Below are 11,121 nucleotides of genomic sequence, written 5' to 3' on the forward strand. Positions count from 1 at the left end.
CAGTGAATCGTGTGTCCTGATCACTAACTATCGTCTTTGGAAACCCTCAATACTTCACCACATGCTTGAGGAAAAGACGAGATGTTTCTTCGGTCGGACATACTTTTGAAGTCAGAATGAAAGCCCTATACTTAAAAATCATATCATTAACAACCATTATATTGGACAAACCATCAGTGTTCGGCAAACTAACAATGAAATCCATGGAAGCACTTTCTCATGGTCGTTCTGGAATAAGCAATGGTTGTAGTAGCCCTACTGACTTCTTTATCTCTATCTTGTCCTATTTTCATACAAGACAAGTCTTCATATAGGTTCAAGATCATCGCCTATGTGCGGCCAGTAGTAGTGCTCGGCCAATAAAGCCAAAATATGGTTCATCCCCGGATATCCCGCCCATTGAGAGTCATGGCACTCTCTCATGAGTATTTTGCGTAATTCTTCATATTGAAGAACATAGAGGCGGTGTCCTCGTGTATATAGTAAGTCTCATTTGAGCCAAAACCTTTTAGTTTTCCCCTCCTTGACAAGATCAATCGATATTTTGGTCGTCGGGTCATGGGACAACCCCTCCTAGCATGGTCCAGAAATATTCCATCAGACAAGCTAATGAACTCCATGGCATACCTTTGGCTTAAGGCATCAGCAACGAAATTCACTTTCCCCCGCTTGTACTCTAAGGAAAAATCAAACTCTGTAAGAAATTCCTGCTAACGAGCCTGCTTGGAGACACTTTTTCTGTGTTAGAAAATAACTATTGGCGTCATGGGACAACCCTTCCTAGCATGGTCCAGAAATATTCCATCAGACAAGCTAATGAACTCCATGGCATACCTTTGGCTTAAGGCATCAGCAACGAAATTCACTTTCCCCCGCTTGTACTCTAAGGAAAAATCAAACTCTGTAAGAAATTCCTGCTAACGAGCCTGCTTGGGAGACACTTTTTTCTGTGTTAGAAAATAACTATTGGCAGTATTATCATTAAATAAAACAAACCTCGAACCCAAAAAATAATATTTCCATATGCACAAATAATGCACTACTGATGTTATTTCTTTCTCATGAACTAAATTTTTCATTTTGGTATCATTCAGCTTTCGACTTTCAAATGTAATTGGATGTCCTTCCTGCATAAGGACTCCACTAATGGAAACATCTGAATCATAGGTGTATATCTCAAACAGTTTGGTGAAATCTACCAACACCAATACCGACTCGTCCACCATGGTTTGCTTAATTGCATCAAAAGCTTCATGGCACTTCAAATCCCAATCTCACACCTTGTCCTTCTTTATCAGTTCGGTCAAAGGTGTGGTGATTTTAAAATAGACTTTCACAAAAAGCCGATAGTAATTGGCAATACCAGATATAATCCCAACTCTGTTACTTTGGTTGGTGACTTTCATTCCTCAATCTCCTGGATTTTTTCCCTTTCCATCTGAAGCTTGCTATCTCCCACAATATGGTCAAGGAATGAGACATGTTTATGGGTAAACGAGCACTTATATTCTTTCACATAGAGCATGTTCTTTATTAACACCTCAAACACATTTCTCAAGTGTTCCACATGCTCCTCAAGTGGCCTGCTATAAATCACAATGTCATTAAGGTAAACAACAACAAAATGATCTAAAAACGGTTGTAATACATTGTTCATGAGAGTGTAAAAACTGGCATGAGCATTTGTGAAGCTGAAAGGCATCACCAAAAATTCATACAAATTATAGCGCGTCACACATGTTGTCTTCGGTTCATTTACTTCAGCAATTCTGACATGATAATAACCAGATCTGAAATCCAACTTGGTCAACCACCTTGCACCACCAAGTTGATCAAATAAGTCGGCAATCAAAGGGATTAGATATTAATTATTTATTGTGAGCTTATTTAAAGCTCGATAATCGATGCACATGAAGCGACCCATCATGCTTGTTTTGGAACAGTACCGGCACCAAGGGGTGATTTGGAAGGATGGATGAATCCAGCATCGATGAGTTCTTTCAATTGTCTCTGAATTTCCTCTCATTTAGACGGAGACATTCGGTAAGGGACCCTGAAAGGTGGCTCCACATTTGACACAAGTTCAATCTTGTGATCCATTTCCCACTTCGAATGCAAACTCTTCGAAATTTCGAATTAATCACATCACGAAATTCAACTAACAATTTCCCCACTTCCTCTGAGATTTGGTCCACCTTGGCAACCTAATCAACAACTAAAGAAACACACATAACATCATACCAAGTTTATTTATTTATTCTCTTTATTAGTCCATTTACACATGTAATTCAGTGTAAACAATAATAACATGATATCATATAATAATACAAACCCTTTTTATATCTTTTATAAACCCATGTATATTATTGAGAACTTTGAGGTTGTGCACACATGATGTCACTACATCTCATATAATAATATATACATATGTCCCGAAGAACATAGGTAATTTATCTATATGTCCCGAAGAACATAGGTAAACTGTCCATATGTCCCGAAGAACATAGGTAATCTGTAACATATAGAATCATGCATTTAACTCATAATAGCATCTCACGTCATGGAAGATGAAATTCAATTTATTTATTTTATTTGCCCATGGTACACTTGTGAGAGCTAAAGATATGTGAGTGCATTGAGGTTGTGTACAAATATGTTGTTACCACATCTCGTATAATAATATGTCCATATGTCCCGAAGAACATAAGTAATTTATCCATATGTTCCGAAGAACATAGGTAAACTGTCCATATGTCCCGAAGAACATATGCAAACTGTCAATATGTCCCAAAGAACATAGGTAAACTATCTATTTGTCCCGAAGAACATAGGTAACCTGTCCATATGTCCCGAAGAACATAGGTAACCCTCGACTCTTGGCATGCCAACTATACCTATAGCTCTCATGTCAACTATTATGGGCACCATCATTATGTTACATAAATTCATGTATTCATATCATTACTCTTATGATCACATATTTCTTCTTTAATGTCACATATCACATTATTTCTCCACATCTTGGGTTGTCCGCGACCCCTTGAACTCCTTCGGCTTTGGGATATTAACCCTAAGTTTGGGTGCCAATGATTCGCCCCGCACCCCATTATTCATGGTGGCCTTGTAGATGAGCAACTCACTCTCATGATCATCGATCTTCTCTATAAACTCGGATGCCATAGTTGTCATCTGTTTCTTCACAACGTTGGTCATCTCATCATTCAATGCTTCAATCGAAGCTTCAATGGAACCTTGTCGCTGGTCTAACTTCGCATACATTGCATTGACAAGTCCTTAAAAGTCATTCTCCAAGGATTCTACTTTGACCAAGTGGGGTCCTATCTCTTCTAAGGTTCCTTTGACTTCATGGAATCTTAAAATCTGGTAGCCTTCTTCTCAATAGATCCAAGTGCATCATTGGATTGTGCTCGCTTATTTGTGGCATTACGGTTCTCTTGAACCTCAACTGCTGAGACTTCACCTTACTGTTGGAGGGTCATCATTATCTCGAAACAGACTCTGATACCACTTGTCACTTCCCTAGAATTTTAACTAGCGGAACAGTACGACCTTAGATGCTTTTCGGAAGGTAACACCTAAGTCAGCCTGAACAATCTAAGTTAAAAGACTTATAAAGAAATGCGAAAGCAAACAGATCTTCGAAAGGATAATGCCTCACACACAATAACAAGATAATTTGAGAGAATAACTTTATTCCTCAAAACTGAAGTGAAAAATGAGGTGTGAGCATACATCTATTTATAATTGAAGCTCCCTACATCCAACGAGTGAAATTGAATACAATCAATGGCTAGGATTAAAAGTAAATCTAGCTACATTTTACATTATTTTTATTTTAAATTCAAATAAAAGATATAAATAAGAAAATACTTATTCAAATAAGGTAAACTTTAGCTAAAGTGGCCCTGAATGTTCTTTAGACTCCTTTGGTGGGCCATGATGGCCTTGGTGGTGTCCTGACTAGTTCAGTCTATACTTGTCTCGGACAAGGACTGGCGGTCCGTGACAATATATATATATATATATATATATATATATTATAATATAATATACATTTATAAAATTATTTAAAGAAATATAAATATATTTTTACAGTAATTAGTGAAATTATCAACAAATGAAGTTAATTTTATTAAAGTTGTAGTCAACAACCAGTAATTTTATTTTATTTTCTATATATTTTAAAATTAAATTGAAAGGAAATTAGAAATATATGAATAAAAATACAATTTTATAGAAATATTTAATAAAAAATAAAATGATAAATATCATGAAAACGTTAAAATTTATTTATGTTGATTTATAAAAAAAATTGTTTTTCTATAATTTGATATTAGAATGTAAAAAATATTGAAAACAAAGTCGTAAATGTCAATCACTATAGGAATATATTTATTTCTATATCATCTCTAAATCCCTAGTTGTCTTCGAACATCGATTTTTTCCTAATTTTTTTAAAAATCTTTATTAATGTCATAATGCAGTGGAGCATGTCAACTTGTGACTTGTCAACTGGTGATGGACATGTCAACTTTGGCTGGTTGTTTTCAACCTATAATATCCCAAGTGCGACTCAACAACTGGTGTCCAATTTATTTCATCAGATAAACTTGTGACAACGTGGCTCAATTTTATTTGTCAGCTTTTCCTCTAGATAAAACGCTACTCGAACTATAACTGAAGGAAATGCTCGTCATTTAACGTATTTTTCAAACATAGCCATGGCTCGAACTTTCAACTCTGATTCATTTCTCTTAACCACCACACCCCAGCCATGGTTAACCCTTAGCAACCCAAGGTTCACAGTGTTCGCCAAAAGGTCTCCATTTCAGTTTGCAAAAGCTAAAGACAATCCTGATCAACAAGGCCAAGCTGAAGATTCAAGCAATTCTAATCCTTTTCGTTTGAATTTCGTAAGGTCCCAGATGTGAAAACTTTGGTTCCGATTGTGAGCAAACCCTCCACGGGTTTATCATTTGGGAACCTCAGAAGAACAGATCCCACCACTGTATTCCCTGCGGGAGCAACCGGGCAGGCTGGTACTCGGACTGCACAAACGTTGTTGCGCATGGGTTTCACTGTCCGGGCTGGGGTGCCTCAGCTTGGCGATGCTCAACAACTGGCCCGTCTTGCAGTCGAGTACAAGGTTCGCAACAATAACCATGCAAAGACTTGAACCTTAATACTCTCTACACTTATTCTATTGTCACTACAGATCATATCCAACCAAGATCGTAGCGGCTCAATGGCGTTGAATCCAGCTTCCAAGATGCAGAATCAATAGCCAAAGCAATTGGAAACGCAAGAAAAGTTGTTGTCACCATTGGCCCCGGTGAAAATGGTCCCTCTTCCGAGGTCTCCACAGCAGATGCCTTACAAGTGATCCAGGCTGCTCAACTAGCCGGTGTAGACCATGTGGCAATAGTCTACGATGGTAACCGAGCCGATGCGTCGACTTATAATGTGCTTGATGGCCTCACATCGTTCTTCAACAACCTCTTCTCTCAATCTCAACTGCCGAGCCTGCTCTAGTTCTTGCAAAAAGTAATCGAAACCGACGTTAACTACACATTCTTAAAGACAGCCCTGACAGAAGATTACACAGCAGAGAGCTCTTACAATGTGGTTGTGTCGGCTGAAGGAAGCATTGGTGCAAACGACTACAAAGTAAAGTGATATAATGTAATGTATACATTTTCTTCTGTTTCATTGCAAAACTCTATTTCTTTGGTCAGAGTTTTTGTATTTTTTTATTGCTTAACGTTTTCGTAAATTATGGTCAGGTCACGAAATCTCAGATAGCATCCCTGGTGGCGGATGTTTTCTCCAACACATCCATGGCGGAAAACAAGGTACATGAGATGTAAATCTAAATGTGATTTTGTATGTAAGCATTTGTATTCTACAAATATATATCCTAGTGGTTGCTAAATGAGATAGGTTGTTGAGGTTTTCACGAGCCCATCAGAACACTGAAGGAAGTAGATGAGCTTTTCAGGTAAATATATAGCTAGGGTACTGTTAGTCTATCAATTATATTATATATAGTCATTGAAGATTTGAGATTCATGGGAAAGAAACATGTCCTGATTTGCATTATTTCTTTTCTTGTTTTTAAGTGTTATTCCTGAGGATGGGAGAAGGAGGGCCTATGCAGAAGCTTTGCCAAAGGCTAAAGCTGAAGAAGAGGCAAAAGAATTTGCTGAGAAAGCTCGCGAAGAGACCGATGCAGAAAAGAGGCTGAAAGAAGAAACGAAAAAGCTTTTGGAGAAACAAAGAAGGGCTTCTAGTCGAGCCGAAGAAGCTGAGGGTGCAGTGGCATCCATAGAAGGCATCTTGAGTAAAGCAAACGACATTAGCGCAGGATTTTCTTGGGAAAATTTCAGTTCCCAGATAGCAACTTCAGTTCAAAAGCCTTCTGATGAAGAGAAAGCTAATAAAGGGCAGGTTGCCACTGTCGGGGTGTTGAAAGTATTAAAATGGTTTTCCAGTTTGGTAACCAACTTTGAAAAAATGGTTTTCAAAGTTTGGTAAATGTTTCTTTGAAAATGGTTTTCAAATTTGGTAGATGTTTCTTTGAAAAATAGTTTTCAAAGTTGGTAGATGTTTTTGAAAATGATAATGGATAATCACAATTAATACCTAGTCTTTAGGGTATTTACAAGATTAAGTCCTTAAGTTTCAACTATAAATACCCTAGCTCATTTAGCTTCAAAACGATCCCAAAAATCATTTCTTTCTCCCAATACTAGAGAGCTTTCTTGTGAGTAGTGAGTGTTTTGTAAACACCTGTAAATTTTCTCTCTTAGTAAAAGATCTACTTGTACTTGGTTTATTTCCCAAACTGGTATCAGAGCTTTTGGGTTGTGAATTTTGTCAATTTTTTGCGAGGTTACTATTCGGGTCACTATTTACGTGAATAGTGAATTTCGTGAATAGTGAAATTCGGTCGGCGATACGAGTTTGTCGACAGAGGTGTTCTAATACACGGCGGTTCGCAAAAATTGTCAGAACGATCCAAACGAAGCCATATTCGAGTGGGAGCGATGGCTGTAGACGAAGGGAAGGTGAAATTGAAAAGTTCAATGGTGCGGACTTTGGATTTTGGAAGATACAAATTGAAGATTTTCTATACCAGAAAAATCTATATCAACACCTCTCAGGAAAACAACCAGAGGGCATGAAGAATGAAGACTGGGCTCTTCTCGACAGACAAGCCCTCGGAGTTATCCGACTAACGTTATCCCGCAATGTTGCTTTCAACATAGCAAAGGAAAAGACCACGGCGGGTCTTATGACGGCTCTCTCCAGTATGTATGAGAAGCCATCAGCCTCAAACAAAGTTTATTTGATGAGGCGATTATTTAATTTGCGGATGACGGAAGGGGCATCGGTGGCACAACACCTAAATTAACTCAACACAATCACAACCCAGTTGAGTTCAGTGGAAATTGAATTTGATGATGAAGTTCAAGCTTTAATTCTCTTATCATCTTTACCAGACAGTTGGAATGCTACTGTTACAGCAGTCAGCAGTTCGTCGGGAAACAACAAATTAAAATTCGACGATGTTCGGGATCTGGTACTGAGCGAAGAAATTCGACGGAGAGAATCGGGTGAAGCATCAACCTCCTCAGCCTTGCACACGGAGTCCAGAGGGAGAACTTCATAAAGAAATTCAAATCGTGGCAGATCGAAATCCAGAAGGGGAAAATCAAGAACAGGAAATAAAGATTTACCTGTTATGCGGTAAGAAGGGCCTTCAAAAGAGATTGCCGAGCACCGAAGAAAAATACCGGCGCACAGGAATCTGCCAACATGACGGAGGAGACAGGTGATGCTATGATTTTAAGCGTCAACAGTCCGATTGAATCATGGATTTTGGATTCAGGGGCATCTTTCCACTCCACGCCATGCCAAGAAATCATGGAGAACTATGTCAGTGGTGATTTTGGGAAGGTTCATCTTGCTGATGATGAAACCTTGAAGATCGTCGGAAAAGGAGACATCCGACTAAAGTTGCCAAACCAGACCACCTGGAAGCTGACAGGAGTGAGACATATTCTTGGTCTCAAAAGAAATTTGATTTCTGTAGGACAGCTTGATGGAGAAGGATACAGTACAACCTTTTCAGGCTGTGAATGGAAGATTACCAAAGGAGCACTCGTCATTGCTCGTGGTAAGAAGACTGGTACTCTCTATGTAACCTCAAATTTAGAGAATATCATTGCAGTAGCAGATGTTGATGGAAAATCAAACCTATGTCACCAAAGGCTTGGCCATATGAGCGAGAAAGGAATGAAGATACTTCTATCAAAAGGGAAGCTACCGGATCTAAAGAATGTAGATGTCAGACTATGCGAGGATTGCATCTTTGGCAAACAAAATAAAGTCAGTTTTGCAAAGATTGGCAAGACACCCAAGGCAGAAAGGTTAGAATTGGTTCATACTGATGTATGGGGACCATCCCCAGTTCCATCTCTTGCAGGCTCACTATATTATGTCACCTTCATCGATGATTCAACAAGGAAGGTGTGGGTTTATTTTCTGAAGAAGAAATCAGAAGTCTTCGATACCTTCAGAAAATGGAAGGCCATGGTGGAAAATGAGACTGGTTTAAAAGTCAAGCGGTTGAGGTCTGACAATAGAGGAGAGTACAGAGATAGTAGATTCAGAGATTTCTGCGCAAACAATGGGATCAAGATGGAGACAACAGTTCCCATAACACCGCAGCAGAATGGCGTAGCAGAGCGCATGAACAGAACTCTGAATGAACGTGCCAGAAGCATGAGGATACATGCCGGATTGCCCAAATTTCTATGGGCTGAAGCTATCAATACTGCAGCTTACCTGATCAACCGTGGGCCCTCAGTTCCTTTGGATGGCGGAATACCAGAGGAAGCTTGGAGCAAGAAAGAAATAAACCTTTCACACTTAAGAGTGTTTGGTTGTATTTCTTATGTACACATATACTCTACTGAAAGAAGTAAACTTGATGCCAATTCCAACAAATACGTATTTGTTGGTTACGGTGGTGATGAGTTTGGTTACCGTTTTTGGGACTACGAAAATCGGAAGATCATTAGAAGTAGAGACGTCATTTTCAATGAAAATGTGATGTACAAAGACATGTCAACCGCAGAATCAAGTAATACCGAAGCTGAAACAAAGGAATTTGCTGAGTTCGAGGAGATTTCTGGAAATGATATTCAGATCAGTCCTGAAGCAGTTCAAGAGGAAGAACCAGGCACACCAGAACTAAGACGCTCCTCCAGAATTCCTAAACCAACCCAACGGTATTCTCCTTCTCTGCACTACTTGTTGCTGACTGATAATGGTGAACCAGAGTGCTATGATGAAGCAATGCAAGTAGAGGATTCAGTCAAGTGGGATTCTTCCATGAAAGATGAGATGGACTCGCTTATGTCAAATCAGACGTGGGAATTAGTTGAATTACCACCAGGAAAGAAAGCGCTTCACAACAAGTGGATTTACAGGATCAAAGAAGAGCACGATGGGAGAAAACGCTACAAAGCGAGATTGGTTGTCAAAGGTTTTCAGCAAAAAGAAGGTATTGACTACAATGAAATTTTCTCTCCAGTCGTGAAACTGTCTACAATCAGACTGGTGTTGAAAATTGTAGCTGCAGAGAATTTACATCTTGAGCAGTTAGATGTAAAGACAGCTTTCCTTCATGGTGATTTGGAGAAAGAAATCTATATGAGGCAGCCAGAAGGCTTCATAGAGGCAGGCAAGAAAAACCTGGTATGTAGGTTGAAGAAGAGCTTGTATGGTTTAAAACAAGCTCCTAGACAGTGGTACAAGAAGTTCGATAGTTTCATGAGTAGCAGTGGTTTTACCAGATGCCAAGCAGATCATTGTTACTACATCAAGAGGTTCGACAATAACTTCATTATTTTATTGTTGTACGTTGATGACATGCTCGTTGCAGGCTCAGACATGCAAGAGATTATAAACTTAAAGCAAAAATTGTCAAAGCAGCTTGCTATGCAGGATCTGGGCGCTGCAAAGCAGATTCTTTGGATGAGGATCAAGAGAGACACAAAGTCGGGGACTTTGATATTATCACAGGCTGAGTACATCAATAAAGTACTCTCCAGGTTAAACATGCAAGATGCTAAACCAGTAAGTACACCTTTAGGTGTTCATTTCAGACTCTTCAAAGAACAGTCACCAAAGACGGAGGAAGAACGTGCACACATGGTGAAGGTGCCGTATGCCTCAGCAACTAGAAGTCTGATGTATGCCATGGTTTGTACCAGACCAGATATTGCTTTAGCAGTGGGAGCTGTTATCAGGTACATGAATAATCCAGGCAAGGTACATTGGGAAGCAGTCAAATGGATCCTCAGATATCTGCGGGGTACCACAAACAAAGCACTTTGTTTCAAAGGTGAAGATACGATACTGACAGGCTATGTAAATGCTGACTTAGCCGGAAATATTGACATTAGAATGAGCACTACAGGGTATGTCTATACTCTAGGAGGAACCGCAGTGAGTTGGGTTTCTCAACTACAGAAGATAGTTGCTCTCTCCACAACTGAAGCAGAATATGTCGTTGTTACGGAAGCTAGCAAGGAGATGGTTTGGCTCCAAAGTTTCTTGGAAGAGTTAGGCAAGAAACAAGATAACAATGTCTTGTATTGCGACAATCAAAGTGTTATACATCTAGCAAAGAATCCGTCTTTTCATTCCAGGACAAAGCACATACAATTGCGATATCATTTTATCCGGTCTCTTCTGGAAGATGGGATTTTGAAACTTGAAAAGATCAGTGGAGCTCAAAATCCGGCAGACACACAACTTCAGTTTGCATGCTAGAGTAACAAGACTAGAAAAGTTGTTGCATTAATCGAGGTGTGAAGACAGATTAAAATCAGTCTTCAAGTGGGAGATTGTTGAAAGTATTAAAATGGTTTTCAAGTTTGGTAACCAACTTTGAAAAAATGGTTTTCAAAGTTTGGTAAATGTTTCTTTGAAAATGGTTTTCAAAGTTTGGTAGATGTTTCTTTGAAAAATAGTTTTTCAAAGTTTGGTAGATGTTTGTTGAAAAATGATAATGGGATAATACAATTA

General features: G+C 39.0%; 1 pseudogene; it reads left to right on the plus strand.

Moving 5' to 3' along the window:
- Positions 1–4,734: 4,734 nt before the first annotated feature.
- Positions 4,735–6,601, plus strand: LOC120180269 (annotated as a pseudogene).
- The last annotated feature ends 4,520 nt before the right edge of the window (positions 6,602–11,121 follow it).

This window comes from Hibiscus syriacus, unplaced genomic scaffold (genome assembly GCF_006381635.1).
Source record: "Hibiscus syriacus cultivar Baekdansim isolate YM2019G1 unplaced genomic scaffold, ASM638163v2 tig00112491_pilon, whole genome shotgun sequence".
NCBI classification, from domain to species: domain Eukaryota; kingdom Viridiplantae; phylum Streptophyta; class Magnoliopsida; order Malvales; family Malvaceae; genus Hibiscus; species Hibiscus syriacus.